The sequence below is a fragment of the Pteropus alecto genome, unplaced genomic scaffold (assembly GCF_000325575.1).
Source record: "Pteropus alecto unplaced genomic scaffold, ASM32557v1 scaffold20, whole genome shotgun sequence".
Lineage (NCBI taxonomy): Eukaryota > Metazoa > Chordata > Mammalia > Chiroptera > Pteropodidae > Pteropus > Pteropus alecto.
In genome coordinates, this window is record NW_006436298.1 from 48,266,147 (window position 1) to 48,279,528 (window position 13,382).

Here is a 13,382-nt window from a genome sequence, read left to right on the forward strand (position 1 = left end):
TTTATTTAACTGAATATATCCAAAATACTATCATCTTAACATGTCATTGATGTAAAAAGTGTTAATGAGATATTTTACACTCTCGTTTACTGTAGTAAGTGTTCAAAGCCTCGTGTGCGTTTTGCACTTACAGCTCATCTCAATTTAGACCAACCACATTTCAAATGTTCGATAGTTACATGTTGCTAGTGGCTACCATATTGTTCAGTGTAGCTCTAGAATGACAACAAATCATATATGATTGGACCTGGAAGGAGAGAAGGGAGAGCATTTGAGGGCTTGAGTATAAAGGAAGAAGAATAGTTCCTTTATTAAAACTGGAAATGTTAGAAGATGCACATGGTTGGAGAAAGAGAGTGGAGAGAGAGGACGAGCCGGTAATGATTCCATCATTTTGACTTAAAGGTGCCAGCAAAACAGCTGTTGGGAAATATGTAGCAAGCAATTGTAAAGGCAGGGTTAAAAAACAGCATGCAAGTCTACGGCCATGCCACCCTGAATGTGCCTGATCTTGTTTAATCTCGGAAGCTCAGCAGGGTCGGGCCTTGTTAGTACTTGGATGGGAGACCACCTCGGAATACCAGATACTGCAGGCGTTTAGGAAAAAAAAAAAAAAACAGCACACAAGACAGATGTCAAAATGGAGATACAGACTTAGGAACTGGTTCTAAGGTGGTGACAGTTAGAATGGGTTACTAAGTGCAGGGAAAAGAGAGAGCCTTTAGAAACCCTCCATTTGGAGGGCACAAGAAGGAAGGTAATCTGGTGAATAAGAAGGGGTCACAGCCAGAGGAAAGGAAGGAAAACCAGGTTTGGCAGTGCCAAAGTGAGGGGCCATTGATCTGGAGTCTACCCAGGATTCAAAAGGCACATAGAGGGAAATGGAGGTAAGAAAGTTATGGTAAGAAATACATGTTTTGAGTTTCATTCTGCCATTAACTGACTTTAGAGTAACAGTTTTTCTGAGATTCTTTTTCCTAATTGTAATAACTAAAATAATAAAAGGTAATACATATTATTTGCTTCCTCTTCTATGTACTAAATACTGTGCTAAGAACTTTACAAACATTATCTTTAGTTTTCACAAAGGTCTTATGAAATACATTTTAGGGGTTATGCTGTGGTAGGATATTATTAGATAATGATATGCCAAGGGATCCATTTACAACTTATCTAAGACACCTTTCTTCTGAATGAGGTTCTCAAGAGGACGACAGATGCATGTGGGATATGGCAAATAACAGAGTCATAAATTTTATGAATTTATTTCATACATATACATACACACATATATATACATATGTATACATGTACATACACATATACATATACATTTACTTATCTTTTTATCCCTTCCCCAAAATAAACACCACTTTCATTAGCTTAATCACATACTTCCTTAGGCTTTTGGTCATATTAACCCCAAAACACCAAGCTATTATATTAGGGTTGCTCCTGAGATCAGCTTTGCCAGACTAATTTGATCTAAACCCTATTAGGTCAGGGATCTAAAAAACATGTAGACCTGGGGAAAGACATTACATTTTAAGCTTTGGCACAGGCTGAGCTTGATCATTCTTGCCTTGTGTTTGGCATAAACCGCCTGTGATTTAATTTAGACCTCACCTCCCCATAACTTCTTAAATAGATTGTTTGTCTTCTAGAAAATGAGACTAATAACATTGGTTTTTTTTCAAACCAATTATAGCCAAGTTTTGTGAGGTTACCAAACTATGATTTTCATTCAACCATAGCAGAATAGTCAGCATTTGCAGAGTGCTTTATATGTACCAGGCATTCTATATGCCGATTGTGAATTTGTTTAATTATTCCAGGATTCTGTGAGTTAGCTGCTATCATTATCTCTATTTTACAGAGTAAGTCTGGGCAGAGGACATTTATGTTACTTGCTCAAGATTACACAATTAGTAAATTGGAGAACTGAGATTCAAAAATAGTGTGGCTTTAACCACTAAGCTATATTATATTTCAAATTGAGGACATAGATGTCTGAAATGCATAGAAACAGTCTAAAAAGTTGAGGCCCCAATTTAGGAATCAATTATAATTTATTAATCAAAATTACAAGCTCATTGGAAATTCATTATTTCATTATAGTTATGCTCATTTATTTAGCATCCATGATATAGCATAGCAAGGGAAGATGCAATAATGCATAACGATAATACAGAGTCCTTGCCCTCGAGGCAATGATAATCTAGTTGGGGAGACAAAACTGACACAGAATATTCCGAGAGCAATAAAAGTGTGTAGTTAAATGCTCAGTTATGTGGTGTATATTAGAAAGGCATGAAGAAGAGGAAGAATGCAGAGGGCCAGTGTGGGCTGGGAAGGACTTGCAAAAGATCTTAAATGATAAGAAGGAGCTGGATAAGGAGAGGAGAAAGAAGGACACACCTGTCAAGAGAGCAAGATGGAGATAAACAGAAGCTCAGAGAGGAGAATGAATATGGCATGCTGGTTTCTATTCTGCCTTCTTCTCTCTCCCTTTTCTTCTCCCTCTTCCCTTCTCTCTCTCTCATTCTGTACACCTACCATACACACATATTCAGGCATACATACATGCTTGTGGCTGAATGTAAGTGTGTATATAGATATGCACACAGACTTACTTCCAAATAATGTTTGCTTTCCTTACTCCAATGTTAAAATGGTTTTGATAAACTCAGGAACATGATGGGCTGCTGGGACATGGCAATTTGTAATTTTAAACACTGCAATGACTAACTCACAAAACGAGAATATGAGAGAAAAATAAGATATTGGTTACCCTTGACTATATTCAGTAAAACCATCTTCCTTTCAGAAATCAAGGACAGGTTAATACTTACACCAGGAAGATATTTTTATTAAAAAAAAAATTCTTTATATGGCAAAATTGATTGTTTTTTGATTGACATCATATTTTACTCTTACTCATACACATTTTTGGTTTATCATTGCTATAGGCAACAGAGAGAAAATTGCCCCGTAATATTATTCCTTTGTGTTCGACAATAAAATCCAAGAAAAATAAAATATTCCTCCAGTACAGTGAGTTAGGTGACTGAGATGAAAATTCTTAGTTTTATGAGTTGAATTAGAGTTGTGGATCATGGGTACTATTACTGAAAAAAAAAAAAAAAGCACATTTCTAAGACTGGGATAAAGAATTCTTATATAAAATTTACAATGTCCTCTGCTGTCTTGAGTGTGTAAAACAAAATAACCAAAAATTCTGGGTTTTAATTTTGAATCATAGTAAATTGGATTTGGTTTGCCACAGGATTTTTACAACCAATAAAAATGTTACTTCACATTTAACTGAAAGTTACTGCAATCCACAGACTAGGACTTAAACACTATCTTTTCTCATGCCAATTGAGTATGATATTCTTGTTTATTATTATATCTTTAACAACCCTCCACAAGCAATTTGTGGAGGAATAGCCATATCTGTATTCTGTAGATGTACTCAACTGGGCCGATTCTATTTGGGCACCATCATATCTTGGCGTTCACTGACATAGTAGAACCAGGTGGTAAAGCTGATTCTCTCCTCTTTCACAAAACCCACCATGAACTTATGTATGTGTTAAAAGGCATCAGTAGTAGTAGTATTGCTTCTGATTTCATCAAAAGAAGGTATATCTGCATGTGAGTGTCTGTGTCTGGGTGTGTAACTAAGACATTAGCCTGTTGGAGTAACCACATGTACTCTAGATTTCTAGAGTCACTTTTCCTTTAATATTTAAGCAAAAAGTTCATTGACACCTCTTCTCATATATTGTTGGAAACCTAGCATATTTTCCAATAGCTATATTGATTTCTTTTGAGGTTGGTTGATGAGAGATGTCACTTACATTTTTCTCATGACTTCTGACTTCTAGCTCTTGCTGTACTGAATTCTCAATCTCTCCTCAGCCATTCACTTGCTATCTCTCAGGCCCTTTTTTTGCACTATTTTACTCTGCTTTATAGGTAGAAAATCCTTTCTACCTATATATAATATATAATTTATTATAACTAGCTAATATATACTATAATATATAAAGTATAATATACATTACATATTAATTATACGATATGTAATTAGTATAAGCCAATCTAAGAGATTAATAGACTAAGAATTGGAAGGTAAATGCAAATATTGGATGAAAGACAAACTTAAAGGCACACTAGAGATATTTCAAGAAGGAGAGATGCAGTGGTAACAAATGTATTAGTTATTTTTCAGTGCACAATAAATTATAACGAAACTTAGTGGCTAAAAAAAACCCAAATATTTATTAGCTCAAAGTCGAGCAAATCAGGAGTCTGGGCACAGCTTAGTGGGTGTCTCTGGATCAAGGTTTCTCATAGGTCTGCATTCAAGTTGTTGACTGGGACTTAAATCATCTCAAGTCTTGACTAGGTTAAATATTTGCTTCTAAACTCATTTATGTAGCTCTTCACAGGCCTTGGATCCTCACTGGCTGTTGGCCAGAGATGTCAGTTCCTTGCTCAAATGGTTCTCGGCATTGGGTAGCTCTACAACATGGCAGTGGTTTTCTTTAGAGAGTGACTGAGAGAAAACTTAAGATAAGAATCCACAGCCTTTTTGCAGCCTATTTCTGACGACATGCCATTGCTTCTGCTGTACCTTCAAATCATTAGAAGCATGTCAATTAAGTACAGTCCACAAGGAGAAGATTACAGAAAGGTGAGAATACCAGGAAGTGGGGATCAGTGGAGGCTATAAGGGAGGCTGCCTACTACAGTATGCACTTTAGGTCCAAGACTTAACATTCCTCCCACATTCAAAATACATTTATCTCATTTCAAGGTCCCCAAAGTCTCATTCCATTACAGCATCAGCTCAAAGTCCAGAATCCTGTCATTTAAATCAGGTCCAGGTATAGATGAGCCTTCTCAGGTGTAGTTACTCAATTACAGCTCCTTATGTGCAATTTCTCTCACATACAGACCTGTGAAACTAAAGATCCAGCTTATTTGCTCTTAACACACTCAGCATACATTAGGAGAAGAGACATAGGCTAATCATTATTCCCAGTCAAAGAAGTGGGGAAATAGGAGCCAGAAATGAGACTTTGGTTCATTGCAATTATGAAATCTAAATGAAAAAATGTTGACAATGTCTTGATTAGCACCAGCAATCATTCTTCTGGCTCAGTCCTCTGGGCTTGTATTAGTTGGTTTGGGCTGCCGTACCAATATCACAGACTGGATAGATAAATAACAGAATTGTATTTTCTCACACTTCTGGAAGCCAAAAATCCAATATTAAGGGGCCAGCAGTGTTGGCGTATGGAGAGACCTCTGTTCCTCATTTGCAGATCGCTGCCTTCTCCTTGTGTCCTCACCTGGCCTTTCCTCTGTGTGTGTACCGTGAGAAAGAGATCTAGTGTGACTTCCTCTTCTTAGAAAGATGCCAGTCCTAACTAATTAGGGCTCTACTTTTATGTCCTCGTTTAATCTTAATTACCTCCTTAAAGGCCCTATATTCACACTGAGGGTTAGGGCTTCGTATAAATTTGGGGGACATAATTCAGTCCATAACAGGGCTCTTAGTTCTGCCTGATGAGTCATCTTTCCCTTTACATGAAAGATGTCACCTGTTTGCCATTGAGTAGTTTTCCCAGGCTACTTTCTGACATTTTGGAGGATCCAATTGCCTCTTTGTACTTTTATACTGTCTCTGTCCTTTTCAACCCAAGGTGGCAGTGGCACACCTTTAATCTCGAAGGGGACTTTTGTGTGACTGAATAGTTCTCTGCGGCATTATCTTTGATCTTCTGAGGTCTTAACAAAAGATTTTCCAGTCATATTCTTGGCTTCATCTCTAGATCAAGGGCACAATATCATGTCTTTTGTATTTTTTGCCAAAAATGTACAATTGAATTTAATAATGAGGAAACATCAAACAAATCCAAAGTGAGAGATATTCTACAAAAAAACTAGCCAATACTTTTCAAGAGAGTCAGATCATGATAGAGAAAGGAGACAAAAGAAACATGGTGACTAAATAGACAAAAAGGAGGTTCTGGACTGGATTCCAGCCCAGAAAATTGTCAGAGGAATGTGTAAACTGAGATTTAGTTTTGGTTTGTGCTGATATTCAAGAGTACATTCATCTCCAATCTGGTGAGTCTGCAAAAACAAAGGCATTTCTAGACAGTCCTGATTCAAAATTGGAGTCATGTTGTAGGGGTTAAACCAATGTTAAACAACCCATTTAGCCAATAGAGAGAACATGATACATGAATGTGTTAGTTCCTGGAGAACAATAATGAAAGAAAGGGTGGGCAGAGAGTAATGGAGTACAGAATAATCATTAGAAAAGTTTTTATCATCAGATTATGGCTTTGCTCCTTACCAGTGATATGAGCTTTAGAAAGATAATTATTAACTCTGATCCTTGGTTACAACATAGTAAAACCTACTTCATAGGGTTGTTGTTCAGATTAAATGAGAAAATGTATACCAAGAGCATGACATTCAATTCAAATGTATACCAAGAGCATGACATTCAATTCAATTAAATTAATGGCAGCCTTTGTTTATATCATGCTGCTGCTGCTGGTGGAAGACCACATCTAAACAGAATGGTGTTTTGGGCAGAGGTACCCCACAATACAGATAAAAGGAAAGGTCACAATGTTCATGACAATTTGTGAATATTCCATGAGTTAAGGGCAAGAGTTGCAGCTTGATGAGCTTTGGAAGTTTCAGGGTTCCACTCAGATTCAGATCTTTGGCTGAATCCAGAAGACCATTTCTCGTCTTTCCACTCACAGGTAGAAATGGAAATAATGTGTTAATTTTATTGCTCAAGAAGTGACGAAAATTTATCTACAGTAGGGTTTCTCAATAGCAGCACTATTGATAGTTTGGGTTAGATAATTCTGAACCCTGGTCCCCTGAGGCATGGGTGGGTAGAGAAAGCCAAAATGGAGAATGAAGTCACCAGCATTTGAAGGACCTTAATGTGGAAGGACCCTAAAAATAAACTTAGCAGGTTGCATTGCAAGGACATGGATGGGAGTTAAAAAATGTAACACTATTTTCTATAATCAAAATATATTTTCTGGCTTTAAGTCTTCATTTTTTCTCGTACACGAACATAATCATAATTTATTCTAACTAAACTCTGTGAAAATATGGTAATTTCTCAGCCATCCTAGTTTATAATCCAGGCACATTCTGGATAAAACTTCATCTTTGGCTTTTCTCACCTCTTTTCTCCCTGGATTTGAGTCTAAGTTGGAGGAATGGGGTAGGATGATAAAGAACCTTGCTCAAAAGCTATGGAAACCATTTGATTCTTAGTTTCAATGTGTTTGATCCTAGGAAGAGGTCCTTTAATATACATCATGAGATATATTTCAGGTATATCTCATGATTTACCACCTGCCAAAACGGTGATCGGAGTTTGGTCATCAGCCTCTGCTCAGAATGTACCTATTTAGAAGTTTGTGATGTTGCCATGGTCTCTGGTTGTCACACTGCATTTTCCTTGGCCCAATCTCTAGGCTTCTTTTGGTGTTCCTTACCACATCCTAGTTATTCTCCCCACATCTTGAGATTCAGGGTTCAGGGATGTGCAGAGGCTCTCACTGTGTCCTTAACACTGTCTCTCACCACTCTCTATTATCAGCAAATTCTGTTCTGATGAAGGACATTGGGTTGGTGGCTAACTCCAGTCTGGAGTTCATACTGGACCAGTGTGATGTATTCTCTTCCATCATGATGGTGCCAGGGGCTTCTCCATGAGTCCCTTTTGTTATTGGAAACCAAAATTTAAATGAGAATTCCATTGTATCCTTCCCCACCTTCTGATGTGGAGTGAGTTATAGAGAGGGATGGGGCAGAGCACAAAGGAAGACAAAAGTCTATAGGTTCTTGATTCTTTTGCAAATTTGCTCCCTTTTCCTGAATAGCTCATATGGTTTTCTGATCTGGAGGCAGTTATATATGTGTAGATGTACTTTACCAGGTTGCTTTTTCTTTCAAATATTTTTATTACACCCTTTTAAATTTAGGAGCCAAGAATTTGGAGTCTTTGCTCTCCAGCCCCATCAGACAACTTGCCCTAGGCAAATGACAACCCCGTATCTCAAGATCCACGGAATGAGCACAGGAGGAAAGAACAAACTAATATCTCGAATTATTCCCCTGACAAGTGAATGTTGTTCAGGTTTAAAGAGGCTTCTAAAAGAAATCCCTCCTTCCATTCACACCTCTGCTAACAATAGCTTGTACAGTGCCCTAAAAAGGGTTCTAGTATCTTGTACGCACCATCAGTTCTCCTTGAGCCAGTATTCTGATTTCATTCATGCCATGTGCATCCCTTTCCTGCTATCAGGTTCCTGTTAACTCACAGGCTAGACATGCCCACACGTTCTTTTCATTTTTCTGAATCATATCCGTAAGACACAAGGTCAGTTTCAACCACCTTATGACATCTTTGCTAGGCATCTTTCTTTTCTCCCTAGCTAAGACTTAATTCCTTCTGTTTTGAATAATTTAGTACTTGTTCATGACTGTTAGTTACATTTTTCCCCTATAAAAAATATGTCACCTGAACGCAGTGATCATATACTCTCTTTATATACTGTGAAGTGTTTAGCATGGTGCTGGTACATAGAGGATTATAAATATTGATTTGTTGTTCTACACTGGTTTAAAAAAATATATAAAAGTCTAAGCTGTTCTAAATTATTTTCTAAGTTTCAACAACAGTTTGATTTCTGTTTCCTAGAGACATCAAAGGCTTCTGAAAACAAAAATGAATAAAACTAATTTCCTAAATTTTCACATTTTTAATTTAATTTTCAAATTTTTAAAATTGCCAAGTAAACAGTCCGGTTTGTTTCTGTGTATTTGCCGTTACTGTTTTTCAGCATGTTATGCTGTTTTCAGAGTCAGTTGTCCTTGTCATTTTAAAGTTCTCTTATAAGAAATGAGTATAAAAACATGTTTAATAAAGCAAGGAAAGGCCAGTATGTCACAAATATGAGGAATAATTAAATATATTGTTAATACTAAGCATAATAATTTCACAGAATCTTTTTTGTTGATGAAGATAATCATTAAAAATTTCACTGATTAAATCAAAATAATGTTCAATTGTGAAGTTATATAATTGTATTATTATCCTATTATTATTTTTATCTTAATAGACTTTCATTTTGTCAATACTCTATCCTTCTATTCATTCATTCAACAAATGATTATTAACCACTTACTGCTTGGTGGTTACTGAGGTTACAACGGTCTCCACTCTCACAGAACTTAAAAATTTTAGTTTCTAGTTCTATAGAGTAATTTAATTGTCTATGTAAGAAAAGACTTACAGTCGAAATAAGAACTTTTCGGGCATCTTATAGACTCCCTAAATGGTTCTGTTTTTGTAAACATTTTTAAAAAATAATTGAAAAAATAATTTAAAAAATATTTCATAAACATGCTTAAAAGTTAAAAGGGCAATAGAATTTTTGAAATATATAAATATTTTTATTTTGATTTTAAATATGTACTTTCTCTTTCACCTCTGGCCAAGAAAATACTTGTGACTTGTGTTGAAAAAAAATAGCACAATGTTATAATTTTTAAGGTAATTACCCTTATGGAAGACTCTGGAAAAGGAGAAATGATGCTCAGAAATTCCTTGGCTTGCTATTGCCTGAATCAAGAGCTTTGTTTTAATATTTGCACTTGGAAGATAAACACTAGCAGCCTCCAACAGAGGTGATGTTCACTAGATATCATATGACTCCAAGTGGGAGGACAGAAACACTACTCAGCTGTTGACGAGCAGAGGCGAGTAAACATTTATGCCAGAAATTTACACAGAAATGTACATTTATGCCAGAAATGAAATACAGTCCTAAATGTACACACATACTATCATAACATCATCCCTATTTCTCTACCCCGGCAGGTAAATAGACATTTTAGATTCCTCCCAGGAATATGGCATTTGTAGGATTTTAATTTGAATAGCTTTGACCAGGATACGAAAGAGGGTCTCTATACAGACAAATAAACCAAATATCTAATACTTCTTTGGGTAATTGAACAGAGCCCCACTGAACATCCTTCATGGCCAGAGACTGCCATTTGACAAGGCTAACCTATTACCAGCATCTCTGTTCTTGTCAGCATGCTCTACTCTGCTAATGTCTGGTATACAATGGTTTTCTTCTGATCTGGGAGAATATTACTAAATATTATGAATGACTTGATATCCTACATTCATTTTGACAAATGAAATACAGTCCTAAAGGGAAGAATGGGCCTTTTGCAGTTCCATCTTCTGAGCCATTACTGAAGCACAGCATACAGAATCCTAATTGCCTCTCTTTTCCCTTTGCTAGAAATGGCACATAAATTGCCAATTTCCCTTCTAAAATTCATAAGTAATCCAACAATTAAAATGTGTCTGTGCTTGGAAAGTGTTAAGAGTCTTGTTGCTCAGTTAGTTTTTTGTTTTTTGTTTTTCTTCAAAGCTAAACTATGTATTTTTAAACAGCGTTAACATTAGAGGAGATTTTTGTTAGTTTGCTTTGATTCTTTGCCTTTGATTCTTTGAATACTCAGTTGAACCCTGGTCAGGATATCTTAGTTTGTTTGGCAAAGGCCACATTATGATTGTCTCAGCATAGGTAACAAGTTACAGTCAATGAATTTCATCATGAATTGTACCCATCTCAATTACTTTTGAGATGTGATATATTAACAACTGTTCCTTTTTCAAACCACATTAAATGGGTTGTGAGTGAATGCTAAACCACCTAATACATGACTATGTGAATGAGGAAAGTACATATAACAACTGAAAAGAGGTTAAAGAATAGAGAGATTTTTCTAGAATTTATAAATACTGGTAAGATTCTTTGGTGGGAAGTATTAAAATATCAAGTTACAGGAACCTCAATTTGGCCAAGAATCTTCCCTTCGCTGCAGCCTCAGAAGAACAAAGGAGAGATACCTAATTCTCATGAGTGGTGTTCGGCATTTCTCATTTGATTTGAATGAAATCATAGGTAGTTTTTTCCAACCCGGTCTTCACTTTTGCCAGAGATCTTAAAATGGAAGAAAATCACAATACAAGTCAAGAAAAAGGAAAAATATTTGAATAATTATTTCCCATTGTATAAGTTGCATAAGTTGTAGAATAGACTCTATTTTTATAATAAATACCATATAACATAAAATGACTGGAAGAGAAATTACCAAGTGTCTCGGAAGCTCATTTCAGAAAATTTTAAATGAGATGAAGCTCTTTGAAACCTCTCCTAATGTATCTCTCAGAACTAAAAGAACTATAACTGTTTTAGGCCTGCCCTTCTGATCCCACTTTCCTTCTAGGGAGTCAACAGAATTCAATAATCAGATGCTTCAAAGGATGCTGGAAAGCGTGACATAATTCCCAGGCATGGTTAATGGAGCTGCTGCTGGAGAGAGGCAGAAACCATAGGTGCATCTTTGTCAAATCTAGGTCTGACTCAAAAGCAGAGGAAAACCATACAAGCATTAAGCCAAGAAGACGACTGAATGTTTGGTCTTTCTGTAGAGACAGTGGTAGGGTTATTAGACTTTCACATCATCTCAGGCAAGTTTTTGGATTTCCTCTATCATAAATACCCTTCTGAGACTCTCAGAGTAGCAAACACTCAAGGACAAGTTGCTGTGAAAAAACGAGGTTTAATTAGGGACCCAGGAGGTGGTGAAGATTTAGTATTATGCAATCAAATTAAATATTCCTCTGCAGCTTTTTGTTTTCTTAACAACTTAGCAAAGTTACTCAGAACATAATAAATCCAATGAAGAATAAAACCAAGTGATTAAATCAAAGTGGCAAACTCTATGACCTTTTCAGAGGGTACTTAGTTTTCCATTTCTGCCTGAATCCTTTCCAAAAAGGACTAACTTCAGAAATAATGTGGAAAATTATTTTATCCAGTGTGTAAAATTCAGAGTTTTGTCAGAAGAATCAAATTGTGCCTTTATGTCTGAAGATTTAGTGGGTATTATTTCAGTGAATTCTTAGCCTTTAAAAGTTTTAAGTGTCCACTGTAGAATAACTAGGAAAGCTCTGGAAAGGCTTCTGGCTTCATCCATAAATTTGTTTATTCACTCATTCACTCATTCGCCCATTCACTCACTCACACTATATTCTAGGCACCATGCTAGGCACTAGTGATACCATGTTGTTGGTGTCACTGACTGCCTTCGTCCTCCAAAGCTTATTAGCCTAGTGAGGAGGAAACATATGCTACCAAATGATGACTATATTATAAACTTCTCTAAGGAATATGATGCTGTGACAGGAGACCTCAACAAATCTGGGCACTAATGGAAGGTTTTCTTGAAGAAGAAAGATTTAAGCTGAGTTCTGGAGGTTGAGTAGGAAGAGTTCACCATGTGAAGAGGAGAGAAGAATATTCTAGGTAGAAGGAACGACATATACAAAAGCTTTGGGCAGGAGAGAGCATGGTGTTTTGTTAAATATAAAGAAAACCCAATGTGATTGGAAGCAGCAACAACTCTAAAAATGTCTGGATCGTGGTTTCTAAATATCATTTTTCACCAGGACTCGCTAGAAAAATGGCCAATTCCAGAGCTGGAGAAAAGAGAAAGTGCAAGATGAGCCCAGGACATCTTGCTGCGTCACAAAGTAAGGAAGTGCTCAAAGAATAGAGGGGACTTGTCACAATAACAATGAAGTAAAGCCAGCATTAAGAAGTTCCCTTTGACCAAAGTTTGGGCAATTCGAATATCAAAATAAATAATGATAACAGCACATTACAAAACACTAAATAAAATAAGAAAAAATGAGTCCATACTGACATAATTATTATGCATGAATAAGTTTAAAGTTTAGTAAGGAATGAGATATTTACAGTCTCAAATTATCTTCCTATTTAACAAAATATTTGTTAAATACAAAGAGAAAAAGAATACTTTACAATGGAGAACTTTGGCAGATACCACCTAAAGTGATCAAAGTCAGCAGCATTAGTAATCATAAAAATTGAAAATGCTATTAATAATCAATAAGTAGAACACAATATCATATCTCTAATAGTCTTGCCAAAGTACATGATGATCAAGAAGGAAAACCAGACCAATCAAAACTGAGGGACATTATCCAAAATAATTGCCCCGTAATCTTCAAATTTCAAGATTATGAAAGCCAAGGAAAGAATGAGAAATTGTTCCAAATCAAATGAGATTAAAGAGAGGTGACAACTAAACACAATATGTAACTCCAACCTGGATCTTTGGTTATAAAGGAAATTATTTGGATACTTTGTGAAAATTGAATAGGATCTGAGAGATGAGTTGATGTGAATTTTCTGATTGTGATGATTGTA